Raw genomic sequence first — 16,821 nt, forward strand, 5'->3', positions numbered from 1 at the left:
GAAATTTACAAATCTGTATAAACCTCCTGGAACCAGCTGATTTGAAAAACATTTGTGTTCCACCGGAGTACCCCTTTAAATAATCACAACGTGGAATTTACAGGAAGCTCAGACTCCTATATGAAAATGTTTATTTTGGTTTCTAAGGGTAGAGTCACAGGTTGCAGCAGATGAATGCAGATAACTATGCCCATCTGTGGTGGCCATTAATCGTGGAAATATTGTGAAATCATTGACAGCGAAAAGAGACTCTACCCGACAACTGCACTTTCACATTCAGCTTTTGTGAAGCAGTTTTTGAAGCTAAAACCAGAAGTGGATTAAAAAACAAACTCTCTCTCCCATTGGGATCCAAACCTGGTTTTGGCTTCATCAACTGCACCTCAAAACCTTATCAATACCAAATAAGGTACGATCTCTTTGTGCAGACGAAATCCACCACTTATATGGAATGGCGAGTGGCACATGATCTTGCTAATGAATCAGTGATGACATCGGCAAAGTCTTGCAGCCAGTAACGATTGCATATGGAAAGGGTTACATCCACATATGATAGCTGTGCAACAAAACTCTACCCTAAAAGCAGTCTCCTAAAGAACAGCGCAGGGGACAGTTTTTTGCAATAGAAACGTTGAAAGCCACCAACCTAAGAACAATTTCAGGTTCTATTACATACAGTCTAATGCTGCCCTCTATGTGAAAGATTCTTGAAAAACTGGGAACTAGCTTTCTTCAGTGGTAATGTTGTAGCTTGCATTAAATAAGGCTCATCAGATCACCACCACCAAACAGGATACAAATGTTATTACTTTTAAGATCAAGGTAATGGAAGGTACACATACATAAATGGCACAAATATATGCATGGGAGAAGTCAGGCCGTGTCAGATTGTTAATGTTTAACTCAAAGTCACAAAACAAGTTAAACAACAACTAATAATGTAGTCTCAAGACTCCTAAAAGTGGAGCTTAGAAACTCTTCCAAACAGCTTTGAAGTTAATAGCTTCAGAACATTAGCTGCTCAGCCTCAAAATTATAGGTATGCTGCTCATTTACAGCCCTGCTAAAGAAAGAGTTAAATTACTGTTTGCAGAGTATTCACTACATTAGGAACAGTAGACTTTAAATTACAGAGGTAACCTACTGATGAATTCTAAAATTCCGCCAGCCAAAAAAACATATTTACTGTACCCTATGAAAAGGTTCAGCAACATGTGCCAAATTCAAATCTCCTCGTCCAGCCGACAAAAACTTCATATTAGGGAAGAAGAGTGAAGAATTCCTTGCCTGCCACACCTGACTACATTTCACCAGTGACCCTAAAGCACTGAATCGGACACATGTCAGTCTTTCCACTATGTCATCTTCAGAAAGCAGCCGTTCCAGTATAGCTGGAATGGGACAGGTTTTCTTTATGACACCAGCCATCATATATTTGGGGGTTACGATTAGAGATGAGCGAACTTACAGTAAATTTGATTCGTCACAAACTTCTCGGCTCGGCAGTTGATGACTTATCCTGCATAAATGTGTTCAGCTTTCAGGTGCTCCGGTTGGCTGGAAAAGGTGGATACAGACCTAAGAAAGAGTCTCCGGGAGCCCACGGGAGCACCTGAAAGCTGAACTAATTTATGCAGGATAAGTCATCAACTGCCGAGCCGAGAAGTTCGTGACGAATCAAATTTACTGTAAGTTCGCTCATTTGTAGTTACGATCTTACTTTCTTACTACCCACATCTGCAGTTTACTCACTACTACTTCAGTTTCAATCACCACTAAATATTATTTGACACAGGACAAATTCTCATACTGGTACCTTATCACTCGTAACTTGAATAGGAATATTTCAGTTCATACCCTTTCCACTGAGTCACTATGAAACACCATGAGAATGATGTTTAAAGATAATAGGCCATGGTAAACATGTCCCACAGTGTATGTCTGTGGGTGTAAATCTAAACCCTGTCATTACATTATCCTTTCAGGTCATTTAGATGAATACAGTAATTGTGAAACAAAACTGCAACTAGGAGATAAGGAAGTGGTTAATTTTACCTAACAGTGTCTGAAATACAATGTTGCATCCAACGTTAATACCCACTGTTACAAATACTGAGAATGAGTTTTTTTTTTTTTTTTTTTTGCTAGTAGGTAGTTAACATTTTGCTACTTTTAGAAAAGGAGTTTCTATGAGTTATGGCTGTTTGCTGAGTGCAATGATGCACATCATTGTCTACAAACAGTATTTCCACCTTGGCGCGGAGCAGGATGGCTGGGACAAGAAAGGAAGAAGGACGCGGGGCATGAATACAGATCTAGATGCAATGAAAATTAAAAATCAATGTCAGACTATAGAATGTATGGGGAACACCGTGCTATGTAGCATCAATTGTATAACCGAGCAAACAGAAAACTCACCTTCACTATGTATCAGGGAAGGAAAACCCCAGCTGGTGTGTAATCCTAAAAGGTAGATGTGGAGTAGATGTACTTTCTCGCTCCACCTGTTCAGCACACAATCAGGCAGCCTACGTGTCACCTGCTTGTACTAATGTCAGTGTGAGCGGAAGGTGTGCCCAATGACTGAGCTACAGGAAAGCACAGCTGTACAGTTGTCAGGATGCCGCCTGGCTCCACACAGCTCATGGAAGGGAACTTACTATCTAATGTGGCATTCTCCAACCAGGGTGCCTCCAGCTGTTGCAAAACTACAACTCCCAGCATGCCCGGACAGCCGTTGGCTGTCCGGGCATGCTGGGAGTTGTAGTTTAGCAACAGCTGGAGGCACCCTGGTTGGGAAACACTGCTCTAATGCGTGGACATTCTGAGTAAATGTTACAGTAGATGAAGATACCAGTAAGTGATTTGTTTGAGGAAATTATTCCAAGACAGAAAGATTTCTGTTTCTTTTCAAAGCAAGTGCTTCCAACTTGGCATCTGCCCCATAAATGATAGGATCTTTTCTATTTCTTTGTTTGTACAAGCTAGCTGAGAACATTTTACACAACGCAGAGAATCCTCATTTGCTTAAGTAAACCTGCTATTGTAATCTTCAATGAATTTCTTCATTACTACAAGTCTACTTGAAAGATTTGGTAAGTTACAACTGGCCAAATGTACAGATTTCTTATACTAAGCACAAGATAGGACAGATTTGAGAAGATCAACTTCAAGATTCACTCTTAGGGTACGTTCACATGCGCGGATCCCCAGCGCGTATTACACTGTGGATCCGCTGCTGAAGGACCGCTGTATGCTGCCTTTACAGGTGCCTGCTCAGAGCAGCAATCTGCCGCTGTAAAGGCAGCATACAGCGGTCCTTTAGTGGAGGATCCACAGTGTAATACGCGATGGGGATCCGCGCGTGTGAACGTACCCTTAGGGTGCGCCCACACGTGCGTATTTTCTGCTGCAGATTTTGCAACCCGTTGAAGTCTGTGGGCAGAAAAATCTGCGAAAGCAAATCTGCAGCAAAAAATACGCACGTGTGAACGCACCCTTACTTATCCTTCACAACACTCGCCAATACAGCTGTAATTCAATTTATTATTTTCTATTTCACCAATACCCAGATTAATCCTTAGTGAGAGCACACACGTTTCCCCTACATCTAGCAATAATTATGATGACCATCATTATCCTCCCTTTAAAAAGGACACAGACCATTTTGGCCTCGAGGACACAACTAATTAAAAGTTTTGCCTTTTTATTTTTCCGCCTCCCCCTTTAAGAGACATAAAACTTATTTTTTTCTCCTTCACAGAGACATAGGTGTCATTACAAGGTACAATTAAATAAAATTGTATTAGATGAATATTAGAATATTTAATATATACCTAGAGGTCTGTATACCACTATATTCTTTATTCCCTTTCTGGTTCGTAGGGAAACCTCGGTACATATTAGCACAGTGTGAGCCTCCCAAACTCTTGTTTTCTTACAAAGTAAGTAGCTGTGCAAAAAAACATACATGCATACAAATGTACAGCACGAGGATAAAACGGTGGGTGGAAATTGGAAAGTACAAAGTGCACTTTATGGTAAAGTGGTAAAGTAAAACTACAGTATACCCATCTTTTACATGCTTCTTTTGTAAGAAATAAGTATGCTTAAAATTTCCCTATTCTGACCCCTATAACTCAGTATATGGGCTGTGTGAAGGTTCATTTTTTGTCTTTGTCTTTGATCTGTAGTTTTTCTCACCACCACTTTTACGTATATGTGACTTTTTGATCACTTATTTCTGGGATGTAATATGATCAAAAATCTGCAATTTTGTACTATGGTATTTTTTTTTTGGTTTACATTGTTCATCGTGATCATTAACCCCATCATGACCCAGCATTTCAAAGGGCATTAGATGATAATGTAGCATGTCCCCCACCCTTCACTTTGATGCCAAATTTAGGGAGGCCTAAGTCCCTGGAAGGGAGGTCTCTATTGAGGAGTCTCATCAGCTTTAAATGGGAGTCTCAGCTTCTGCCAATATATCCCCACTAAGCAGGTGAGATATGGCGTGAAACTCTACAAACTTTGCGAGAGTACCCAAAGGTACACTTACAAGTTTAGAGTGTACGAGATTCCTGTACTCTGTGTGTTAGAGGAAAATCGTGTGGGACCTTTTGCACCCACTGTTGGATACGGGTTACCACCTTTACGTGGATACCGTATTTATGGGGGTATACCACGCACTAGCCTATAACACGCACCCTCATTTTATCAAGGATATCTGGGTTAAAAAAGTTTTTTACCCAAATATCCTTGGTAAAATGAGGGTGTATGTGTGTGCATGCGTATACCCCGATACACCCCCAGGAAAGGCAGGGGGAGAGGGGCCATCGCTGCCCGCTTCTCTCCTCCTGCCTTTCCTGGGGATAGAGCCCTGCTGCCGCAGCTTCTCTCCCGCTGGCTATCTGCACCGCTGCCCGTTAGCCAGGGGGAGAGAAGGGGCAGCGGCACCCATTGCCGGCGCCGCTGCCCCATTGCCTTCCCCATCCCCGGTTGTATAATTACCTGTTGATGGGGTCGGGTCCGCACTGCTTCAGGCCTCCGGTGTGAGTCCCATGCGTCGTTTCTATGCACTGCACTCGCAGCGCATAGCAACAACGCAGGGGACGCACACCGGAGGCCTGAAGCAGCGCGGACCCGACCCCGGCAACAGGTAATTATACAACCGGGGATGGGGGAGGCAACGGGGCAGCGGCGCCGGCAATGGGTGCCGCTGCTCCTTCTCTCCCCGTCTGTCGGCGCCACTGCCCCATTGCCGGCGCCGCTTCTCTCCCCCTGGCTATCGGCGCAGGCAATGGCCGGCACCGATAGTCAAGGGGAGAGAACGGGCAGCGGCACCGATAGCCAGGGGGAGGGAAGGGCCAGCAGCAGGGCTCTAGACCCCAGGACAGGCAGGGGCAGAGAAGCCAGCAGCGGTGGCGGTCTCTGCACCTGCAAAGCCGCTGCAGTTCATTGATTTAAAGCGCCCGCTTTAAATCATTGAACTGCAGCGGCTTATCGGCGTATAACACGCAGGTAGACTTTAGGCTAAAAATTTTAGCCTAAAAAGTGCGTGTTATACGCCGATAAATACGTTAATTTGTATACCAGTATCCCTCTTTTCACATCCCTCGATTCCAGATCCACGGCCGCTTGTGGGGCTGTGCGGAAGAATCAAAAGAGGCTTCCCGACCTATCCCCAGGAGTGAGACCCGTGCCCTTACCCATGAAAATCTGTTGCTGGTCATGTATAAGGACAAACAGGGAGGTCCTTATGCTGACCAAAATTCATGGTAATGGCAGCACCCCTGTCCCTGTGCGAATTACTGCAACACCAGTCCTCAAGTACATTTGTATTCTGAACCAAAATCAGTATATGGGGGAACTTAATCTCTCCAAGTCCTCAAGCCATATAACGCCATGCGGAAAACACAGACATGGTGCAAAAAAGTTGCGGTCTACATTGTCAAGGTTGCCATGTACAACTCTTTTTTTGTACTGTCCCACAGTAACTGGCAACACAGGGACATTCATGCAGAGGCCAGAGCACCTCTGGAACTGTAGACGCCCGGATCATCTCTGGCCAACACTTTCCAGGTGAGGTCCCCCACACTGTAAAGAAGGGACGTTCCCAGAAAAATTTCAAATTGTGTTGCAGGAGGGGGATAAGGAAGGATACCACCACTCAGTGTGACACCGATCATCCGGGCCTCTGCATTAAAGATTGCTTCAAGGAGTATCACACTTCCATGGGAGTACTAAATTTTGAATCCTTCACCCTCAATCACCCTTAATTTCCCATAGTTTTACCCCAATGTACCAGTCCAGAGTACACGGTCTTCCAAATTTTAAATCCAAACACCCCCCCCCCCCTCACTCCCAAAAACAACAACATTTGCATAATACCCCTGATAACATCATGATTTTTTTTCTCAAAGAAAATGGGTCATGGATCACCGAGTAAATAGCATTGGGAGTTTGCATGTTTCCTCAAATGTGCAGTGCTCTCTCTCCACTTGAGCGGGTGCGCATTTGCAGGCAACAGGTTAGGGACGGCCACACACATCACATTCCCAGAATGATGATTTAGAGCATAGTGTTTCATCCAAATTTAGGGAACACCCATCCGTTTCAAATGTCCACTTCACCCCTATACACCTTCCCCAGGGGGTGTACTGTCTGTAATAGACTCACATGTGGGTGTTCCTTTCATAGGCGTGCGGAGCCTATTGCATTAGGGTGTGCACCCTAAAGGTTTCACAGAAGGTGAATAGTTAGCTCACTTAAAACTTAACTTTTAATAGTATTTAGTAATAAGATAAATAGTCCTCAAAGTACACAAATAATTGTAAATAAGTATAGGTGAAGGGGAGCTCACATAAATGGTATAAGGCTCAAAACTTCCCCTATTAGAGCACAAAATCCTACAAGGAGTTAACTATGTAAATATACACAAATACAAAGTAATTAATCCCGATGCGCCCCCCCCCCCCCCCCCTCCAATATAGTGTGGAGTAATGTGGGGTTCATCAGGGGATAAAAATGTAGGAAAGAAAGTTAAACAAAGATATGCAGCTGTAATACAATAACCGCCAGTTAGTGTGGAATATAGGATGTAAGGTCCAGATGCTGCTGCTGCCAGGAGGGGACTAGCTGTCATCATACGGCCACCCGGGTCATTCATCCCATATCAAGGACGGTATTTGAGGGTCTGAGTGAGTGGTCCCTACCAGACCTTGCATCCTATATTCCACACTAACTGGAGGTTATTGTATTAACAAATAAAACACAGAAAACTTAATTAAATTTAAACAAAGTACATTAGAAAGATTTTTTTTATTTACCATAAGGAGTGCAATAGCAAAAACATTTTTAATGAGTGCCCCCATTTAAGACTGGATACATTTTCTACAATTGCTGAATAAAAACCTTTTGCTAAGACACGCCAACTCCAACGATAATTCACAACAAGAAGCTAAAAAAATTTAACATCTTAAATGGCAAGTTAATAGTTACTTTTGCTAACCATTATTTTTGACACATTATAGATATAAAGTATGTGGTATAGGCTGTAAACCACACACAAAATGCACTGTAATTGTCACTTCCTACTGTAGACTTCTAGAACTCCACCCCCTTTTACAACCAGTTATACAAAAATCATAGATAAATAAAAAACAATGTGAGCATTCATCCTCCCCCCTTTCTCATTACTAGCCCTACTCACATGATCTTCAAAATTTGTATTGAAATTCTCTGGTTAATTAAAAGGGTTCAGAAAACCTTCAAAAGAAAGATAAAGTATATAACGAGGAAATGTACATAGTGTAAAACTTATCAAAACTTAAATGGGCACTGTCATGACCTTTTTTTTTTTTTTTTTTTTTTATATGTTGTAGTACTGATGTACTACAACATATTTCTCATATACTTTATTTTTTTTTGTCATTAACCCCTTAAGGACCAGGCCATTTTACACCTTAGGACCAGAGCGTTTTTTGCAAATCTGACCACTGTCACTTTAAACATTAATAACTCCGTGAAAATTTTGCATTTTTCTAACTTTGAAGCTCTCTGCTTGTAAGGAAAATGGATATTCAAAATATTTTTTTATTTTATTCACATTTCCAATATGTCTACTTTATGTTTGCATCATAAAATTGACGTGTTTTTACTTTTGGAAGACACCAGAGGGCTTCAAAGTTCAGCAGCACTTTTCCAATTTTTCACAAAATTTTGAACCTCGCTTTTTTTCAGAGACCAGTTCAGGTTTGAAGTGGATTTGAAGGGTCTTCCCATTAGAAATACCCCACAAATGACCCCATTATAAAAACTACACCCCCCAAAGTATTCAAAATGACAATCAGTAAGTGTTTTAACCCTTTAGGTGTTTCACAGGAATAGCAGCAAAGTGAAGGAGAAAATTCACAATCTTAATTTTTTACACTTGCATGTTCTTGTAAACCCAATTTTTGAATTTTTACAATGGGGTAAAAGGAGAAAATGTATACTTATGTTTGTAGCCCAATTTCTCTCGAGTAAGCACATACCTCATATGTCTATGTAAAGTGTTCGGCGGGCGCAGTAGAGGGCTCAGAAGCGAAGGAGCGACAAGGGGATTTTGGAGAGTACGTTTTTCAGAAATGGTTTTTGGGGGGCATGTTGCATTTAGGAAGCCCCTATGGTGCCAGAACAGCAAAAATAACCCACATGGCATACCATTTTGGAAACTAGACCCCTTGGGGAACGTAACAAGGAATAAAGTGAGCCTTAATACCCCACAGGTGTTTCACGACTTTTGCATATGTAAAAAAAAAGAAAAAAAATGTTTTCACTAAAATGTGTGTTTCCCCCCAAATTTCGCATTTTTGCAAGGGTTAATAGCAGAAAATACCCCCCAAAATTTGTAACCCCATCTCTTCTGAGTATGGAGGTACCCCATAAGTTGGCATGAAGTGCATTATGGGCGAACTACAATGCTACAAGAGAAGGAGTGATATTTGACTTTTTGAGAGCAAATTTTGCTCGGGGGGCATGTCGCATTTAGGAAGCCCCTATGGTGCCAGAACAGCAAAAAAAAAAAAAATACATGGCATACCATTTTGGAAACTAGACCCCTTGAGGAACGTAACAAGGAATAAAGTGAGCCTTAATACCACACACGGGTTTCACGACTTTTGCATATGTAAAAAAATATATATTTTTTCTTCACTAAAATGTGTGTTTCCCCCCAAATTTCACATTTTTGCAAGGGTTAATAGCAAAAAATACCCCCCAAAATTTGTAACCCCATCTCTTCTGAGTATGGAGGTACCCCATAAGTGGACCTGAAGTGCACTACGGGGCGAACTACAATGCTCAGAAGAGGAGGAGCACCATTGAGCTTTTGGAAAGAGAATTCGTTTGGAATGGTAGTCAGGGGCCATTTGCATTTACAAAGCCCCCCGTGGTGCCAGAACAGTGGACCCCCCCCCCCCCCACATGTGACCCCATTTTGGAAACTACACCCCTCACAGAATTTAATAAGTGGTGCAGTGAGCATTTACACCCCACTGGCGTTTGACAGATCTTTGGGACAGTGGGCTGTGCAAATGGAAAATTACATTTTTCATTTTCACGGATCACTGTTCCAAAAATCTGTCAGACACCTGTGGGGCGTAAATGCTTACTGCGCCCCTTATTACATTACATGAGGGGTGTAGTTTCCAAAATGGGGTCACATATGGGGGGGGGTCCAATGTTCTGGTACCATGGGGGCTTTGTAAACACAAGTGGCCTTCAATTCCAGACAAATTTTCTCTTCAAAATCCCAATGGCGCTCCTTCTCTTCTGAGCATTGTAGTGCACCCATAGAGCACTTTACATCCACATATGGGGTATGCTCTTACTCAAAAAAAGCCCCCCAAAATTTGTAACCCAATTTCTTCTATTTTCCCTTGTGAAAATGAAAAATTTAGGGTGACACCAGCATTTTAGTAAATATTTTTTTTTTTCATTTTCCCATCCAACTTTAATGAAAATTTGTCAAACACCTGGGGGGTGTTCAGGCTCACTATACCCCTTGTTACGTTCCGTGAAGGGTGTCGTTTCCAAAATGGGGTCACATGTCTGTATTTATTGTTTTGTGTTTATGTCAGAACCACTGTAAAATCAGCCACCCCTGTGCAAATCACCAATTTAGGCCTCAAATGTACATGGTGCGCTCTCACTCCTGAGCCTTGTTGTGCGTCCGCAGAGCATTTTACGCCCACATATGGGGTATCTCCGTACTCAGGAGAAATTGCGTTACAAATTTTGGGGGTCTTTTTTTCCTTTTACCTCCCGTGAAAATAAAAAGTAAAGGACAACACCAGCATGTTAGTGTAAAAAAAATTTTTTTTTTACACTAACAGGCTGGTGTAGACCCCAACTTTTCTTTTTTATAAGGGGTAAAAAGGAAAAAAAAAGCCCCCAAAATTAGTAACGCAATTTCTCCCGAGTACGGAGATACCCCATATGTGGCACTAAACTGTTTCCTTGAAATACGACAGGACTCTGAAGTGAGAGAGCGCCATGCGCATTTGAGGACTAAATTAGGGATTGCACAGGGGTGGACATAGGGGTATTCTACGCCAGTGATTCCCAAACAGGGTGCCTCCAGCTGTTGCTAAACTCCCAGCATGCCTGGACAGTCAGTGGCTGTCCGGAAATGCTGGGAGTTGTTGTTTTGCAACAGCTGGAGGCTCTGTTTTGGAAACACTGCCGTACAATACGTTTTTTATTTTTTATTAGGGGGACAGTAAGGGGGTGTATATGTTGTGTTTTACTCTATTATGTGTAAGTGTAGTGTAGTGTTTTTAGGGTACATTCACACTGGCGGGTTTACAGTGAGTTTACCGCTAGGAGTTTGCGCTGCGGTGAAAAATTTGCCACAGCCCAAACTTGAAGCAGAAAACTTACTGTAAACCCGCCAGTGTGAATGTACCCTGTACGTTCACATGGGGGGGGCAAACCTCCAGCTGTTTCAAAACTACAACTCCCAGCATGTACTGACAGACCGTGCATGCTGGGAGTTGTACTTTTGCAACAGCTGGAGGCACACTGGTTTGGAAAACCTTCAGTTAGGTTCTGTTACCTAACTCAGTATTTTCCAACCAGTGTGCCTCCAGCTGTTGCAAAACTTCAACTCCCAGCATGTACTGATCGCCGAAAGGCATGCTGGGAGATGTAGTTATGCAACAGCTGGAGGGATCGCAACTACAACTCCCAGCATGCAGAGACAGCTGTTTGCTGTTTAGGCTTGCTGGGAGTTGCAGTTTTGCAACATCTGTAGAGCTATAGTTTAGAGACCACTGCATAGTGGTCTCCAAACTGTGGACCTCCAGATGTTGCAAAACTACAACTCCCAGCATGCCCAGACAGCAAACTGCTGTCTGGGCATGCTGGGAGTTGTAGTTTTGCAAGATCTGGAGGTGCACAGTATAGAGATCACTTTGCAGTGGTCTCAAACTGTAGACCTCCAGCTGTTGCAAAACTGCAACTCCCAGCAAGCCTAAACAGCTCTCTGCGCATGCTGGGAGTTGTAGTTTTGCAACATCTGGAGGGTTACAGTTTAGAGACCACTATAGTGGTCTCAGACTGTAGCCCTCCAGATGTTGCTAAGTAACTCACCGGCTTCCGTTGGATCCAGGGAGCTGCGTCGCGGTCCTCTTCTTCCGCCGATCGTCGCCCGCTGCCGCCGCTGATCGTCGCCGCTGCCGTCGCCAATGGGTAAGTGGATCTTCGGCGCCGGTCCCTGTCGGTTTCCCCGTCCTGCCCCGCCTATTGTGGGTGGGCAGGACGGGGAAACCGAAACTAAACCCCTCCGCCCCCGATCTGCTATTGGTGGTCGCGTCTAGACCACCAATAGCAGAGATAGGAGGGGTGGCAACCCTGCCACCTCACTCCTATCGCTACAGGGGGATCGTGGGTGTCTAGGACACCCGCGATCCCCCTTCTATTCCGGTTCACCGGGTCACCATAGACCCGTATGACCCGGAATCGGCGCAAATCGCAAGTGTGAATTCACTTGCGATTTGCGCCGATCGCCGACATGGGGGGGGGTCTAATGACCCCCCTGGGCATTTGCGCGGGGTGCCTGCTGATAGATATCAGCAGTCACCCCGGCGCGATCCCCGCCCGGCGCACGGCGGGGACCGAAATTCCCACGGGCGTACAGGTACGCCCTTGGTCCTTAAGTACCAGGGAGCAAAGGCGTACCTGTACGCCCTTGGTCCTTAAGGGGTTAAGATACTTTATTTTAATTTTGAAATCCGGCCACTAGGGGGTCTCCCTCTTAGTGGCCTGCTGCAGCCTGCTGTGACGTCACAGATGAATTCGGACCGATCCCGGCTGGGCATCGGTCTGAATTCAGTCAGGCTGCGCTCGCTCCCTGCCTGTCAATCAGACAGGCGGGAGCGAGAGCTCTGAACTATGAGGATGCGCCCAGGCTCCCTGGCCTCGCACGCCGCCCCCGGCTCCCGGTGTGAGTGAAAACCCTGGCACCCAACTCCCGGTGTGAGTGAAAACCCTGGCACCCAACTCCCGGTTTGAGTGAAAACCCTGCATTTTAGTCTCTTTTTTTTTTTTTGGAGGGGGGGGGGGGGGGGGGAATAGCAGGTTGCACGGCGGGGGAGATAGCTGGTTGCATGGCGGGGAGGGGGATGGCGGTTTGCACGACTGGGATCGGGAGAGCGGGATGTGCAGCAGCCATAACACATACTGTTTTCTCCACAGGGTGCCTCCAGTTGTTTCTCCACTACAACTCCCAGCATGCCCTGACAGCCAATTGATGTCAGGGCAAGCTGGTAGTTGTAGTGGTGAAACAGCTGGAGGTACCCTGTACAGGTGAACTAAGGGCGGAAGTGTCAGCCCCAGCAGGCATCAGTGACGTTGCGCCTGCTGGGGAAGTCTGCCTGGTAGTGAGCACATTACCAGGCAGACAAAAAGGCATTTTTAATATAGTAAAAAAAAAAAAAAAAAAAAACTAAAAAGGCAGGGAGGGGGTTAGGGATAGATGGGCAATAGGTAGGAACAGAGAAAAAAAAAATGGTGAGAGCTACTCTTTAAGAAAAACACCACACCACCACCACCTACAAGTACTTTGTGGTCGGTCAATGATCTAAGAAGGCAATTGTAAAATGTTACAGAAGGATATAATTAAGAATAAGATACATGAAGAAAAGTAGGGAATACAAATTAAAGCTTCTGTTTCACTTCATAAAACTGTAGGGATGTTTCACTTCATAAATCTATAGATTACTAATACTAATTAAGATACTAATTCGGAGTCTAGGAAAGCTGACCTATTATGATCACTGTGGGAACATAAAAAGTATCTTACCCAGCTGTACAAAAACAGATTAAGAAAAAATAAATGTGAATATATCATTTTTTTATTTTATATATTTTTTTGTGGGCGGGGTAATTGCAGTTTTGTTTGTGCAGTACATATGTACATATACAGTACAAGTCATAAGTTTCCATACACCGTAAAGGAAATCTGCAATCAGTATTACCCGTGCGGCAGAGTAGAAATTCAGAGGCCGATGGTAAGTAGGAACATACTTTATTCAGAACATGTGCAGGGACTACGCGTTACGAAGGGACACGCTCCCCTCTTCCTCAGCTCCAATCCTTAGAAGGCTAAGGGGCCGGACTACAATTTATAGACAGGAAAAACCCGCGAAAACAAGAGGCTAACTATAGTAAAAACATAATAGTCAGAAGGACTCATATACAAAACATAAATCCTAAATATGTATAATACATGAAATATATACAATGAAATAATAAACAAAGGACAATAAAAACTTGTAGTTAAATGAACCTAAAAGACATAGGATCGGGCAGAAATCATAAATGCCCATAGGTGTCAGCAGTCTATGGTGTAGAGCATTGAACAAATGAACAGCCCGCAAAGCTAAGCAGCTGCACATGGGGTAATCCCCCGGATGGGAGGCGCCAGGATCGGCCACACAGAATCCAACAGAACACAACCTCCCAATGTTTTTATTTATAATATATTTGGAATATACAACCCATTGGGAGGGACAAAGAATTACAATATACAGAGACTGATGATAATGTGGCGCAGGGGGGGAAAAACAACAATTATGCGGATCCGTATTGGGCCAATAATGGACCACGGACCGGTACAGTGTTTTATAATCAGAACGATGAAAAAGTATGATAGTCAAAATGGGGATCCCCTAACATTCTAGGTAGGATGGTATTCAGCATATTAATTCCATAGCTTCATTAAGACCCATTGGATGGAGTGTTTGCATAGTGTAAATCCAAAACATCTCCTTTCTGTTCAGCACGGCAAATCTATTCTCAGTGCTGGCCGGGATTTGTTCAATTGGTATAATGGTGATTGGATGTGAAACATCCTTGTGATGGATACGGATATGTCGGGACAGGCTATGTAGAAGAAATCCTTTTTTAATATTGGTCCGATGCTGATTAAGACGTAGATGCAGGGGTTGTATCGTCCAACCAATGTATTGCTTGCCACATATACAGGTAATCAAATAGATGACATGCGAGGATTGGCAGTTCATATAGAATTTCAGGCAGAAAATGGCTCCTGTAGTTGTACTCGTGATAGTTGACTTCTTGTGGCAGATGGTGGCACAGCACAAACATCTGGAATGACCACATTTGAAAGTGCCAATCATCTGAGGGATGATGTTCGAAGCGCCACTCTTCTGCTGTTCTGTGTTAGTCAGAGGTTTTTTTCTTCTTCCCACAGCTAGGAGCTATTAGATTACGCAGGGTGGGAGCCCAGCGATATGTAAACCCCGGTTTTACAGGGAGTAGACCAATTAAATGGGGATCTGACCTCAGAACACTCCAGTGTTTTTGTATGATTTGTTGTATCAATCTATGTCCTCCAGAGTAGGTGGTTATAAAGTTCAGGGTTGGATTCCCCTTTTTGTTTCTTCTGTTCTTTTTCCACTAGAGGTGTTCGATAATGTTACGGATTCGTAGTTCTTTTTATGCATGGAATCACTTAAGGGGATGCCTGGTTCTGCTAGTTTAGATATCACGGAATCCATCATGGGAGGGGGTAGGCAGTCGTCCTGAGTCAGTTTCAAAGTTTTCTGGTAAGCATCCTTTATCAATTGGTCCGGATAGCCCTTCTCCAAGAAACGGCTTCTCAGGGTTCCGGCTTGCTCTTTAAAAGTTGTCCTCGACACAATTTTTTCGAATTCTACGAAACTGCCCATAGGAGATGTTTTGTTTCCAATTTTATGATGGCCACTATGGAATGGAACGTAGCTATTTGAATCCACCGGTTTAAAATAGGTGGATGTGATAATCTGCCTCTTTATGGGTTATTAACAGATCCAAAAACTCTATTGATGTTTTGGAGATGTTGGGGGTCAACTGGATGTCCCAAGTGGTGGTGTTAATCTGTTGCACTAGGGTGGAGATCGAATCCATATCGCCTTTCCAAAGGAAAAATAAATCATCTATATACCTACGGTATATAGATGCATGCTGGAGGAAGATGGGTCCCCATTGCCGTGCCTCTTGTTTAGTGATACATCTTGCCATCATATGTGAAGAAGTTGTTCTCCAATATCAGTTGGAGACAGTCCATAAGGAAAGTGACCTGTGTTGGAAGGATCCTTATATCCTCCTCCAGGTACGACAGGGTACTGGCAAGACCTAAGTCATGCCTGATATTAGAGTACAATGCAGAAACATCCATAGTCACCAGCAACATGTAGTCTTCCCATGTCAGATTCTTTAAGATGGTAATCAGATGATCTGAATTTTTCAGATAGCTAGGTAGCTTCTGGACATAGGGCTGTAGTATAATTTCCAGATATTGGGACATGTTGCTGGTGGCACTGTTGATCCCCGAAATGATGGGTCTCCCAGGGGGGTGTAGTTCATTTTTATGCACTTTAGTTAAGTGATAATAGTATGGTGTGCTGGGGCTAGGTATAAAGAGAAATTTCTTCTCTTTCTTCAAAATTATATTAATGGACAGACCTTCATTAACTAAAATGGATATTTTTTGTTGAAGTTGTGGGAAGGGGTCTTTCTGTATCTGTTGATAGTAAGCAGTGTTGTCCAGGATATTGATGGCTTCTTTGTGATACTCCTCCAAGTCTTGTATCACAATCCCACCTCCTTTATCCACTGAACGGATTATGATGTTAGTTTTTCCTTTTAGAGATTTTAGGGCCCTCAATTCTGCTGGGGTGAGTTTCCCCTCTTGAGATGAACAAAATGTTCGATCTGGCAAAGCTCGGAATTCGTTAGCCACTAACTCATGGAAGGTCTTGAGAAAGTGCCCCTGGCTATTGATGGGGTAAAACTTACTTCTTACTTTTATGTCTGGGTGGATTCCAGGAAGTGGTTCTTCTTGGGTATCTATTGTGGGATGTTTGTTAGATGGCATGCCATCCGGGGGATTACCCCATGTGCCGCTGCTCAGCTTTGCGGGCTGTTCATTTGTTCAATGCTCTACATCATAGAGACTGCTGACACCTATGGGCATTTATGATTTCAGCCCGATCCTATGTCTTTTAGGTTCATTTAACTACAAGTTTTTATTGTCCTTTGTTATTATTTCATTGTATATATTTCATGTATTATACATATTTAGGATTTATGTTTTGTATACGAGTCCTTCTGACTATTATGTTTTTACTATAGTTAGCCTCTTGTTTTCGCAGGTTTTTCTCATCTATAAATTGTAGTCCGGCCCCTTAGCCTTCTAAGGATTGGACCTGAGGAAGAGGGGAGCATGTCCCTTCGTAACGCGTAGTCCCTGCACATGTTCTGAATAAAGTA

The 16,821-nt window shown here is 43.5% G+C and overlaps 1 protein-coding gene across 7 annotated transcripts in view; it reads right to left on the reverse strand.

Moving 5' to 3' along the window:
- RAB27A (RAB27A, member RAS oncogene family) overlaps window positions 1-16,821 on the reverse strand; it is a 122,393-nt gene that overhangs the window by 36,966 nt on the left and 68,606 nt on the right. Inside the window, exon 1 of one of the 7 annotated variants that reach the window (XM_056572356.1) lies at window positions 2,419-2,533. The exons of the other annotated variants lie outside the window; for them this stretch is intronic. The gene's annotated coding sequence lies outside the window, so the exon portion shown is untranslated. Of the gene's footprint in view, window positions 1-2,418; window positions 2,534-16,821 lie in introns of those variants that run through there. 7 annotated transcript variants of the gene reach the window in all.

The sequence above is a fragment of the Hyla sarda genome, chromosome 4 (assembly GCF_029499605.1).
Source record: "Hyla sarda isolate aHylSar1 chromosome 4, aHylSar1.hap1, whole genome shotgun sequence".
Classification (NCBI taxonomy): domain Eukaryota; kingdom Metazoa; phylum Chordata; class Amphibia; order Anura; family Hylidae; genus Hyla; species Hyla sarda.